We start from the raw sequence: 9741 nt of genomic DNA on the forward strand, positions 1-9741 counted from the left end.
AAACCAAAGCACTTCACTCTACACTTCGTAGTGTGAAGTGCACACACACATACACTGATGGTTAACTGTTGAATATAACAGACACATTTTCTGTTATCCATGCATTGTGAAAATTGTAGAGATGGGCTATAATATTAATAATTTGTTAAACATCCCACTGCAGTGTTCAACAGCACCATCAACAAGGCTTTTATTCAAGGCAATATTCTGGTAGGATATTTGTGGATTTGGCCTTCTAGAGTAATTTCCTACTCTGAAGCTCTAATGTTAGCCCATGTTGTCCTTTCCAAAAGAGGTTTTTATATGTGTGTCCCTTGTGTTGTTGAAAAGGGGTATGATAAAGATGGAGCCATGTGTGGATGCAAGTGATTCTTGCTTAAAATTGTATAACCATTCAACTTTTAGACAGAAACTCCTTGAAAAATTCATCAAAAGTCAAAAAGTAATATGAGTGTATGTAAACCTGTTCACCAGAAATAATGACCTATGACAGGGATTATCAAAGTTTGCATTGTGGTTGACACAATAACAGATTTTTAATATGTAACGCTACAATGAGTAAGGTGACAAAGTCTGGGGAAAGCAAAATTATAAACAGAAGAAAGTATGACTGATTGTTTAAATTTGGGATTTTCATGGGCTGAATTCGAAGTTGCTCCACTGTGTGGCCTGCAGAGCCCCAGCTGTTTTTTTCAAGGAGACTAGATGAACTGTGGTCATACTTTTGATACTGTAAAAAATGACAAGTCAACTGAAGCATCACGTAACTAAAGCAGGTAAACCCCCCAAAATCAGTGAAACATATATGAATGGACCATAAACCATAGCAACAGGAAAAAGTTGAAACAACAGCGATGAAGTACTAGGGCCGGGCGCAGCTGTTTATTTCCTCTCTGAAGGGGCGGCTACGTCTCCCACAGTTTGAAAACCTCTGACCTTTAACGTTAGTGTTTCATTAATAATTGTCATTAGAAGTCAACACTTGCAGGCATAAATAAAGCATCACTCCCCCTCTTTTAAAGAATCTACTATAAGAAATACAGGGTACTTTTTAAGCATGCAAGTTCTGTGATTTCTACAACATGATGCAGCGCTATCTAATATATTTAGAAGGAGACAAGATTTCCAGTGCTTAAATCACCTGCTCTCAAATCAGTGTTATTTTTCCAGAAACATATGCGTCTTTCTTTTCACAGTGACATTTTAAGCACCTTATTCTATGTAAGTTAAAAGGCATCTGTTGAACAATACATTGGTTGATATTGAGGGATCATCTTCGATTTCTTAAATGTCATCTGTTTTCTGCGTGTTCTCATGGGATTAAACCTGATATGGCCAAAAGAAGACAAACTGTATTCAGCATTTGCTTGCATAAAGAACTGGAAAAGTGTGTGACTGATTTTTTTTTTTTTTTTTACACATGACTTTGCAAGTATACGCAGAATAATTTGCTTCACTCCGTCAGCTGTCTAGTTATGCAACCCACATGTCTGTGGGTAACACAAGTGTCTCTTCAACATATGCTACCTGAAAACTGGATTAGATCCACATTTTCTCATGAAGAGGAATTTGCTTGTGTTGAAAGATCTTTGCCTGGTCTAAAGCTTCGGGTAGAAGTGTTTTCACTCATCCTGCGAATAGATAGCATTGATTCTCACCATGAAATAATTGTGTTGACTATGAAAAGGTTGTGCAGTTAATAATCAATAATTTTTCACTAATATCCATTAGAAAATCTGAGCAGTGTCCCTAAAAAAGCTTTGAGTGTAAGGGATTGCACTTATGTGCACAACTATCCACATTACAAACGGATATATTAGCATTTACCCTTCTGAAAACCAATATTACATCTGTTGCCCTTATCTGTTGTTTGCCCTGATCATGTTTGTTTTCCTGCATCTTTCCCCCAAATAAATGAACACCTACCTCATGAAGACGATAGAATTATTAATAATGCAAATATGACTTTGACCCCAAAAAACAGTTTTATTTCTTTTATTTAAGCAAAATCCAGTAAAAAAAAATTGTGAGAGTGGCACAAGGAGTGGACTGAAACTGGAATCAGGACATCGAGAGTCACATTTGACATGTGACATGTAAATAAAAATAAAGGTTATTCATTATAAAGGTTATAGTTATTGCTGCTATACAACAATTGCCTTGTTGCCTAGCAACAAGGCAATAGAAAGTGCTTTACAGGAATTAAAAGGAAATACAAGCAAAATAAACCAAAGGAAAGAGCAAAAGAAGAAAAATAATCTAATGTTCATCTAAAGTATGTAAGCTAGGTGCTCCTGTTCAGGGTTGCTATGTAAGTATCCTCTGGTCTAATTCCATTTCTGGGTTGGAAGAACAGGAGTCTAAAAAGTAGTAGCTAAGGTAGTTTTTTTCTGGATTCTAAGGTAGCTGCTCTAATCCTTGTTCTGGGTTGCTAAATAAGTGTAAGAGGAGTGAAGTCACTCTTGAACCCGAGCAGCCTCTTACCTGAGAAAAAAAAGAAAAAGAAAAAAAAAAAACAGGGATGTCTAAGGAATGGACCTGGACTGTTGCTTAGTGGTCCAAAGTCCTTCTTCCAGATTAAATTAAAACTTGCATTTCATTTGGAAAGATGTAAACACTGTCTCCAGAAGAATGAGTCAAAGACATAACACCTTTTCAGCAAATTCTTACTTGTATGTGTACCTTTCTCTTTTTTTTTTGTTTGCAAATGTAGTCATGCAGAAAGAAGCAGAACAAGTGCTACACACATTTTATTAACCACAATGTAATATCGTTGGTTTAAATCTGTTTTTGAATAAAGAAGAGAGCGTTGTACAAAAGATTTCAACAAAAGGTCCATTGCTGGGCTTGTATAAATGAAGGAACATAATAATGCAAGTTTTGGTAAGAGATACATTGGTCTGATGACTACACAACACAAACAGTAAAAAAACATTAATTCTGATATTACTTTTAGCATTGACAGTGTGCCGAAAAAGTTCACTGAATCCCGGCAGCGTGCAGTCGAGGCTATTCTTGTCCAAGCTATTAAACCTTGGAGCTGGATCGTCAGCAGGATGACAGTCACCGATTCAGATCTGAATAATGTACGATGATGGATATGACGCATCCACAGAAGCAGTACACTGAAATAGGTACATTGAGGTGCTTGTAGCTGAGAGTGTGTGAGGGCCAATGAAAAAAAAGAGAGAGAGAGCAAGAAGTGGGTGGTAAATAAACATAATTACTCATTAGTTGGTCATTACAGCCTTAACCCAACAGTAAATTTGAGAAATTTATGAATTATCTCATACATTCGTGCTTTAACCCCGCAATTTAAGAACGTTCTTACAGAAAATTAGGTTAAGGGCAAAGAACAGGAATAAATCCAATTTACAAACAAATTACCCAGCCGCTCATGGGTCGATATCAGATTCTTACACAATGAAAAACATAAATAAAAATATCACGGTTTCATGGTATAACAGTGTCAATGTGAAAAATAGAGTATATGATCTAATACCTGTTAAACCAAAAGTGAACAGTTATCACGCTGACTAAGGTAGAATAGCACAACTTATTGCAGAAATAAAAATGGGGCATGTATTTATAATTATCATTGTGAGCGCAAGTTAGAGTGTTTACATTAGTATTTAAATTATCTGTTCTCAGAGGGTCCGAAAAATATAACAGCAGGTCTTTGTTCACAAAAAATTAACAAAAGTATTACAGGCTTTTAATAATTGTTAGAATACAAAGATCTGCACAAGAGGAACATAGATACAGAAAAATGGCAGTAACAAAGAATCACTATGGCAAATCCATTGCTGGGCCTACACAGTCATTTGTTCCTTATTCCACAGAGGAACATGAGCAGGGACAACGCGACTGAGCATTTTCCTGTAAAGGAATACGATTTTTGATGCAGTGCCGTCAAAAGCCGTATTTATGAACCCAACTGAATTATTTTTTTTGGCCATGGGGTCTCCCTGCTGTAATTACATCATATTAAGAATTCAAAACATTTTTTACAAGGTGCTGTTATTCTTCTTCTGCTCTCAGTCACTTAGAGCTACTACTGCCAGAGGAGAAGGTCTATGTGTCCCATTAATCCATATGGTCTCTCTTTATTAGAACTTGTAGTTTAATCTCCTCTCTTTTTCTTGCAAGGTGCATATTAACTGGTGACAATTCTCCACATTCCTCTTTCAAGACTAGCTGTACAAAAAAAAAAAAAAAAAAAATAGCAGTGGCAGTCCCTTACAGCGATTCTCTGCAGCATTTGTCAGTGCGAAACCAACGTGCCCCCTGAATCCGTCATGTTTCAGAACCTTATGTAACACAGCTCCCACCCAGCAAAATGAACCAATTACTAACCATGCAGTGACACAGTGTTTTAGTCTGCTGTTTGCTCATGGTGAACATTTGTCGGAGTTGAAGTGTTACACGCCGTGATAGATCTGATTTTACACATGTCAATGCAGGAACACCGCAGTGAAAAGAATGAAAACATTGCAAACTGTAAAACACATGCACACCCTCTATTACCTCTACTGAACAAGCGATTAAAGATAATGGATAGAAGTATGAGGAGAGAAACCTTCAGGCTTTAATGAGCATGATAAAGTGCTTCTTTTTTGACTTTGGGTTTTAATGCAGGCACAGGAAAGGTGAGAGAAACTTGCACCTTTCCACATTAAGCAGACGGAGCTCTGCTCTTTGATCTCTTTAAAATATGGCAGCTTTTGATGAGAATTTTTATGACTGAAGGAAGACTGCATCTTCACGATGAGGAGGGCAGGCATCACCTGCTTAAACAGGTAGGAGTGCATTTTGCAGAACAGCCTTGTTTTTTTTTTTTGTTTTTTTTTGTTTTTTTCCAAAGGTAAACAAGAAAGATAACTGATGATGCTGATAGACAGTTTTAATATAACACTTTATCATCTTGTTGCTTGTTGAACAATTTCCTTTGTAATAGCAAATTAAAATGAAGAAAAACAGCTTACAGTGAATAGTTAGCTAAAACCCCCAAAGTAACCTTATGTAACAGATGAATTTCCTAGATAAAAAAAAAACTTGTCATAACAGCAATTAAACTTTTGTCTTCACTTCCCCTCAGAAACTTAAGTCACTGCCCTTTCAACTGATTTGTCAACTGAGTCCTCGTTTAAAACAACAAAACCCAGCAGAGCATGCAAAGTAGATTTCATTAGTGCTGCCATTTTTAGTATACAATTCTGTTGTAAGTTCAACATTAAAACTGTAGCAAAGGAAAACGCCACAGTATGAGGCAGTAGCTTTCTGCAACCACTTTGAAAACTGGCTCTTCCCAGGGAAGGAAAAGAGAACTGCAGCAGAAATATTTTTTTTTATTTTTCTTTTATTTATTATTATTATTTAGCATGCTTTTTCTTTTGTATTTTTGTTAATTAGACAAAAAAAAATCTTATTGTTAGGAAAACAGAAATAGCGGGCAATACTTATTTTCAGCCTCTTTCAAACACATAACAATGTCCTTAAAGTGTTTTAGACTGCATATTATTATTATTATTATTATTATTATTATTATTATTATTATTATTATTATTATTATTCATAGCTGCATATTTTTCAGTACACTGTCAGTCATAGCCTCATGGAATATAATACAAGCAGTGTGAACTTCACACATTTAGGTCCACTTTTCAACTAACTTCGGGTGAAAGAAAATCATAAATTAAACTTGCAAAATTTTCCAAAAAAGAAAAGTATACTACTTTTTTTTTTAACCCTGAGTATTGAAAGAACCATTCAGATGCTTTAGGCGTCTTCTGTGACACACCTCTGATGGGTGCCGCCAGAGATTACAAGCATTCAGCATTTCAACAGTGAGTTAGGGTGCAACATGGTTCAGTGAGTTGCAATAAACTGTTTGAATTTAAGATTTGAATATGTAAACACTAATGGGAAAATTATTATCCAAACTTATAAACAAGGCCAGAGGAATAACACCTAATCTGTTTATGATCATCTAGCCAGCACAGACAGAAGTTGGTTTATATTTTCTTGTTTTGCTTCTTTACGTCAAAAACTCAGTAATAAAGAATAACTTTCAGAGGCTTAAAGTTGTCTTGAAATAAAGGAAGTGCCCAAACTCTGCATAAATCTAGTTAGCCTGTAATTTATTCTGGCCATAAGAGCTACCTAAAATTATAGTTATTCATTACATGTTTTTGTGAGGCTTCATGTTTAACTTTGCACCAATATTTGTGCAAAAAGAACTGTTGTGCAAGTAAAATCTATAACACAGCATGTGAAGTAAACCAGTGCTTTAGAAACACTAAAAGTGGACCACCTTTCAATTTTCCAAAGAATTGTCATGCTAGGAAAAAAAAAGAACTACCTCATGCAATCATTTTTTTGTGCACATATTTTTGTCCTTTTGTATTTCTGTCTATTTCTCTCGCTCATTAAATGGGTAACACTTTTGACTCTTCTGCCTCCTACGCGCCAAAACAATACCAGAACAGGAAAGAACGCTGTCCAGCTCTTACCTGAATGTGTATGACTAACACTGTTCAGGGTACAAGTGTGGTCACAAGTACAAAATGAGCACTCAAAGTAATATGTTACAGGTTTTCGCTCAGATTTGAACAAAATTTGGATATACAGAATGCTCTGTAATTTTCTAATGCTGCATGACCAGAAATGACAAAGAACAACAATAGCTCTACCTTTATATGGTCCAGATTGTCCCTCTGGCTTATTTTACATTTCTGCTCACCACAAGTACATATCAAATTTATAATCCATTTTTTAATATATATTTCACAATTGCTTGATCTGAGAGTAGGTTTTGGATTTCAGCTAATAAACTAGCTGTATTTGGCCATTTAGGGAAACAATTTGGGATTACGTAGGACTCAGATTACATCACTATGCACCTATGCACGATGTATTGATTATATTTGTTCATAGAGGATTATTTACTTGTTAAAAAGTTCTGGATTAGACAAAAAACGAATGAATAAAAGATAAATAGAGGTGGCCATCCAGGGTGTGGCCCCAGAGGATGAAAACATTTTTAAAAATATACCGATCCATTCCCATTCAGTAACTCAGAATATTACTGAAGAGTCGATATATTTTAGGAACTTTATCACTAATTGAAAGATATCATATAGATTATTTATGCAAATACTTTTATTTTCTGTGAATTATGCTGATTCCCCACTTATAACAAAAACATGAAATTCAAATTTAGAATGCTACATCAGACCAATAAAAAGAAGCTATTCTTAAAAACAGAAATGCGGGCTTCATTAAAAATATGTTTAACACATACTTAAGTATTGTTATTTTCAAATGGTATTTTTAAATTTTCCAAATGGGCTTCATGTGAAGCCGACGAGGAGGAGCTACGAGTTACGCTCCTTTCTACCATGATTCCTGATGCGTAAAGCAGCCATCCTTACGTAGGTATAATAACATCATGTGAAGAAAATGCTGCACAGCCCACATATAAATTCTCAGAATTGAACACAGAAACTACCTCTAGGGGAAAACCTTCCCACATTGGATTGCATTCATGCAAACTCAGCCGATAAGTCTCAACGACTCTTGAGGTCCCACAGCCTTTATGCATCTTCATCACGTGAAGCTTCCTTGTCACTGCGTATCGCCCCTCTAGCCAGCTTTGTCTCTGACCTTTTACCAAATCCCCTGGCATCGCTGAGGCCTGCAGTCATTTTCACAGCTCTTTGTCACAGGCAGCGTAGTAAATGTTTCCAAAAGGGTCATAAACTGTATGTCAACTATGCAGCTGATGATTGTTTTACAAATTGCAAATGTTCTTGTCATCATGAAGCATTTCAGGGTTGAAGAATCAGCAATACCCCCACCTCACCACAACAAAAACATGCACACTCACGCACTGTGATTTGTTTGTCCTTCAGCGTCGGAATAGGACTATTTTTAGACGAATGAAGTATGCTAATGAGCACCTAGTTTCTGGAAGGCATATCTGACAGCCTCCAACACACGCTCTGCCAAGTCCATAATCTTTGCCCACAATCCCTATTTTTTTTCTCTGCTCCCGCTTTCTTCTTTATTCGGCTTTGTAAAAATGGTTATTGAGCTCCATAACCTTGTGGTTCACACGGGTGTGTTTCGACAGCGTTACTGGAAGCATAACTTGAAGTTACGAGCTACTGAACTGTTCTTTGTTGAGAGCTATAACAAACCTCCCGAGACAGAATATACTCATCATATCTGCACTAAGTCAAATGTGCTCCCACAGCCCCCACCCATGTCGTCAGGATTACTCTGACTGTCCTGATGAATCACGCTCACAACCCTGGTGCCTTTTTTTTTTTTTTTTGCTAATTCCGTCATCCACATCATGCTGTGAAGTCATGTTTCCTTCATGTAATCCACTTATTGTGGGAGAAAGTGGAGTGTACAGCTCTATTATGAGTGCAAGATTCCCCGGACGGATGTGTTTAAATCTTGTTTCACCTGAAAATATTTGACCTGATTTTTGTGAGTACTTTTCACAAAATGGTTAGGGGTTGTGCAGGCTAACTAGGAAAGACAAGGGCAACCAGTCAGCTGAAGAACTACACACAGCGATGTTAGAATCTGATGAAGATTTGGTTAGGGCAACAAAAAAGTCTGTTCACTCTTTCCAATTAAGCACATGTAGCATTTTTTTTTTCTCAAATCAATACAAATCCTATCTACAGGAAGCCTTTAAGCCTCCGATACTGATTGCAAACACCCACATTAGTCTGAAAATGTAATCTAGGGATGAATACTCTCTTAAATTGGAACCTTTTTCCATGAGCAAAGGGGATCGGATTGTTCTTTTGAAAAATGTATTTACTGCTCCATTTAGCATTTTTACTCATGACTCTAGTCACTCCTTAAAATGTGTGAACTACACAAAATATGTCATAAATATCTTGCATTATGGCCATAGAGTACAGTCAGTACTTCAATCAAAAAATGCGAGGAACAAAATTTGAATTATAAAGTCCTCAGAAGTCCTCTGGCTGTTTGCCCGTGACTCAGTGTATTAGTGCAAAGGTAGGCTCATCAAGCAGTGCCGTTCCCTGTTTGCAGATTTCTGCATGATACCTCAACTCCCGTAGCTCGTGTGTCCACGCCTTACCATCACCTAATCAAGGAAAAAATAAAATAAAATAAAATAAAAGAATCTCATGATAGTAAGGGCTCTCAGGAGACATTGAATATTTTCTGCTGAACTTTCTGTCTACTCATGTGATTTTTATGCTTGCTGCAAAATGATAATGGCCTGGAAAATCTTTTTTTTTTGCTCCCACTGTCAATGTAATATGTTGCCATTTTGATTAAAATATATAATGCAACCCAGATTGCAGTTATTAGTATTTTTGCCATAGATATAGGTATTAGTCTCAGAAACAATTTTAGCTAAAACTTTACCCAACATGTCATTACCCAATTCTGTTGTGCAAAATTCAATCCAGAACTGGATCCGTCTATACTTGGCCCAACAAAGTGTTGGCAAAATAACCAAAACTGTGTTTTTCTTAACACATCGCTTGTTAGGGTGCCAATTTTGATTGTCGGTCCCTGTATGAATAGTGGGTCAAAGGATCACATTGACCCACTATGTGAGTCAATGTGGGTCCATTAAACCTCCTAGGAGTGGGAGACACCTCACAATTTCTCCAAAATCGGATCAGCGAATCCAGAGATAAGCTTGTTACTGAGGCAAAACCCACTGCTGATCAAGAAGAG

This window comes from Poecilia formosa, unplaced genomic scaffold (assembly GCF_000485575.1).
Source record: "Poecilia formosa unplaced genomic scaffold, Poecilia_formosa-5.1.2 Scaffold141, whole genome shotgun sequence".
Classification (NCBI taxonomy): Eukaryota; Metazoa; Chordata; class Actinopteri; order Cyprinodontiformes; family Poeciliidae; genus Poecilia; species Poecilia formosa.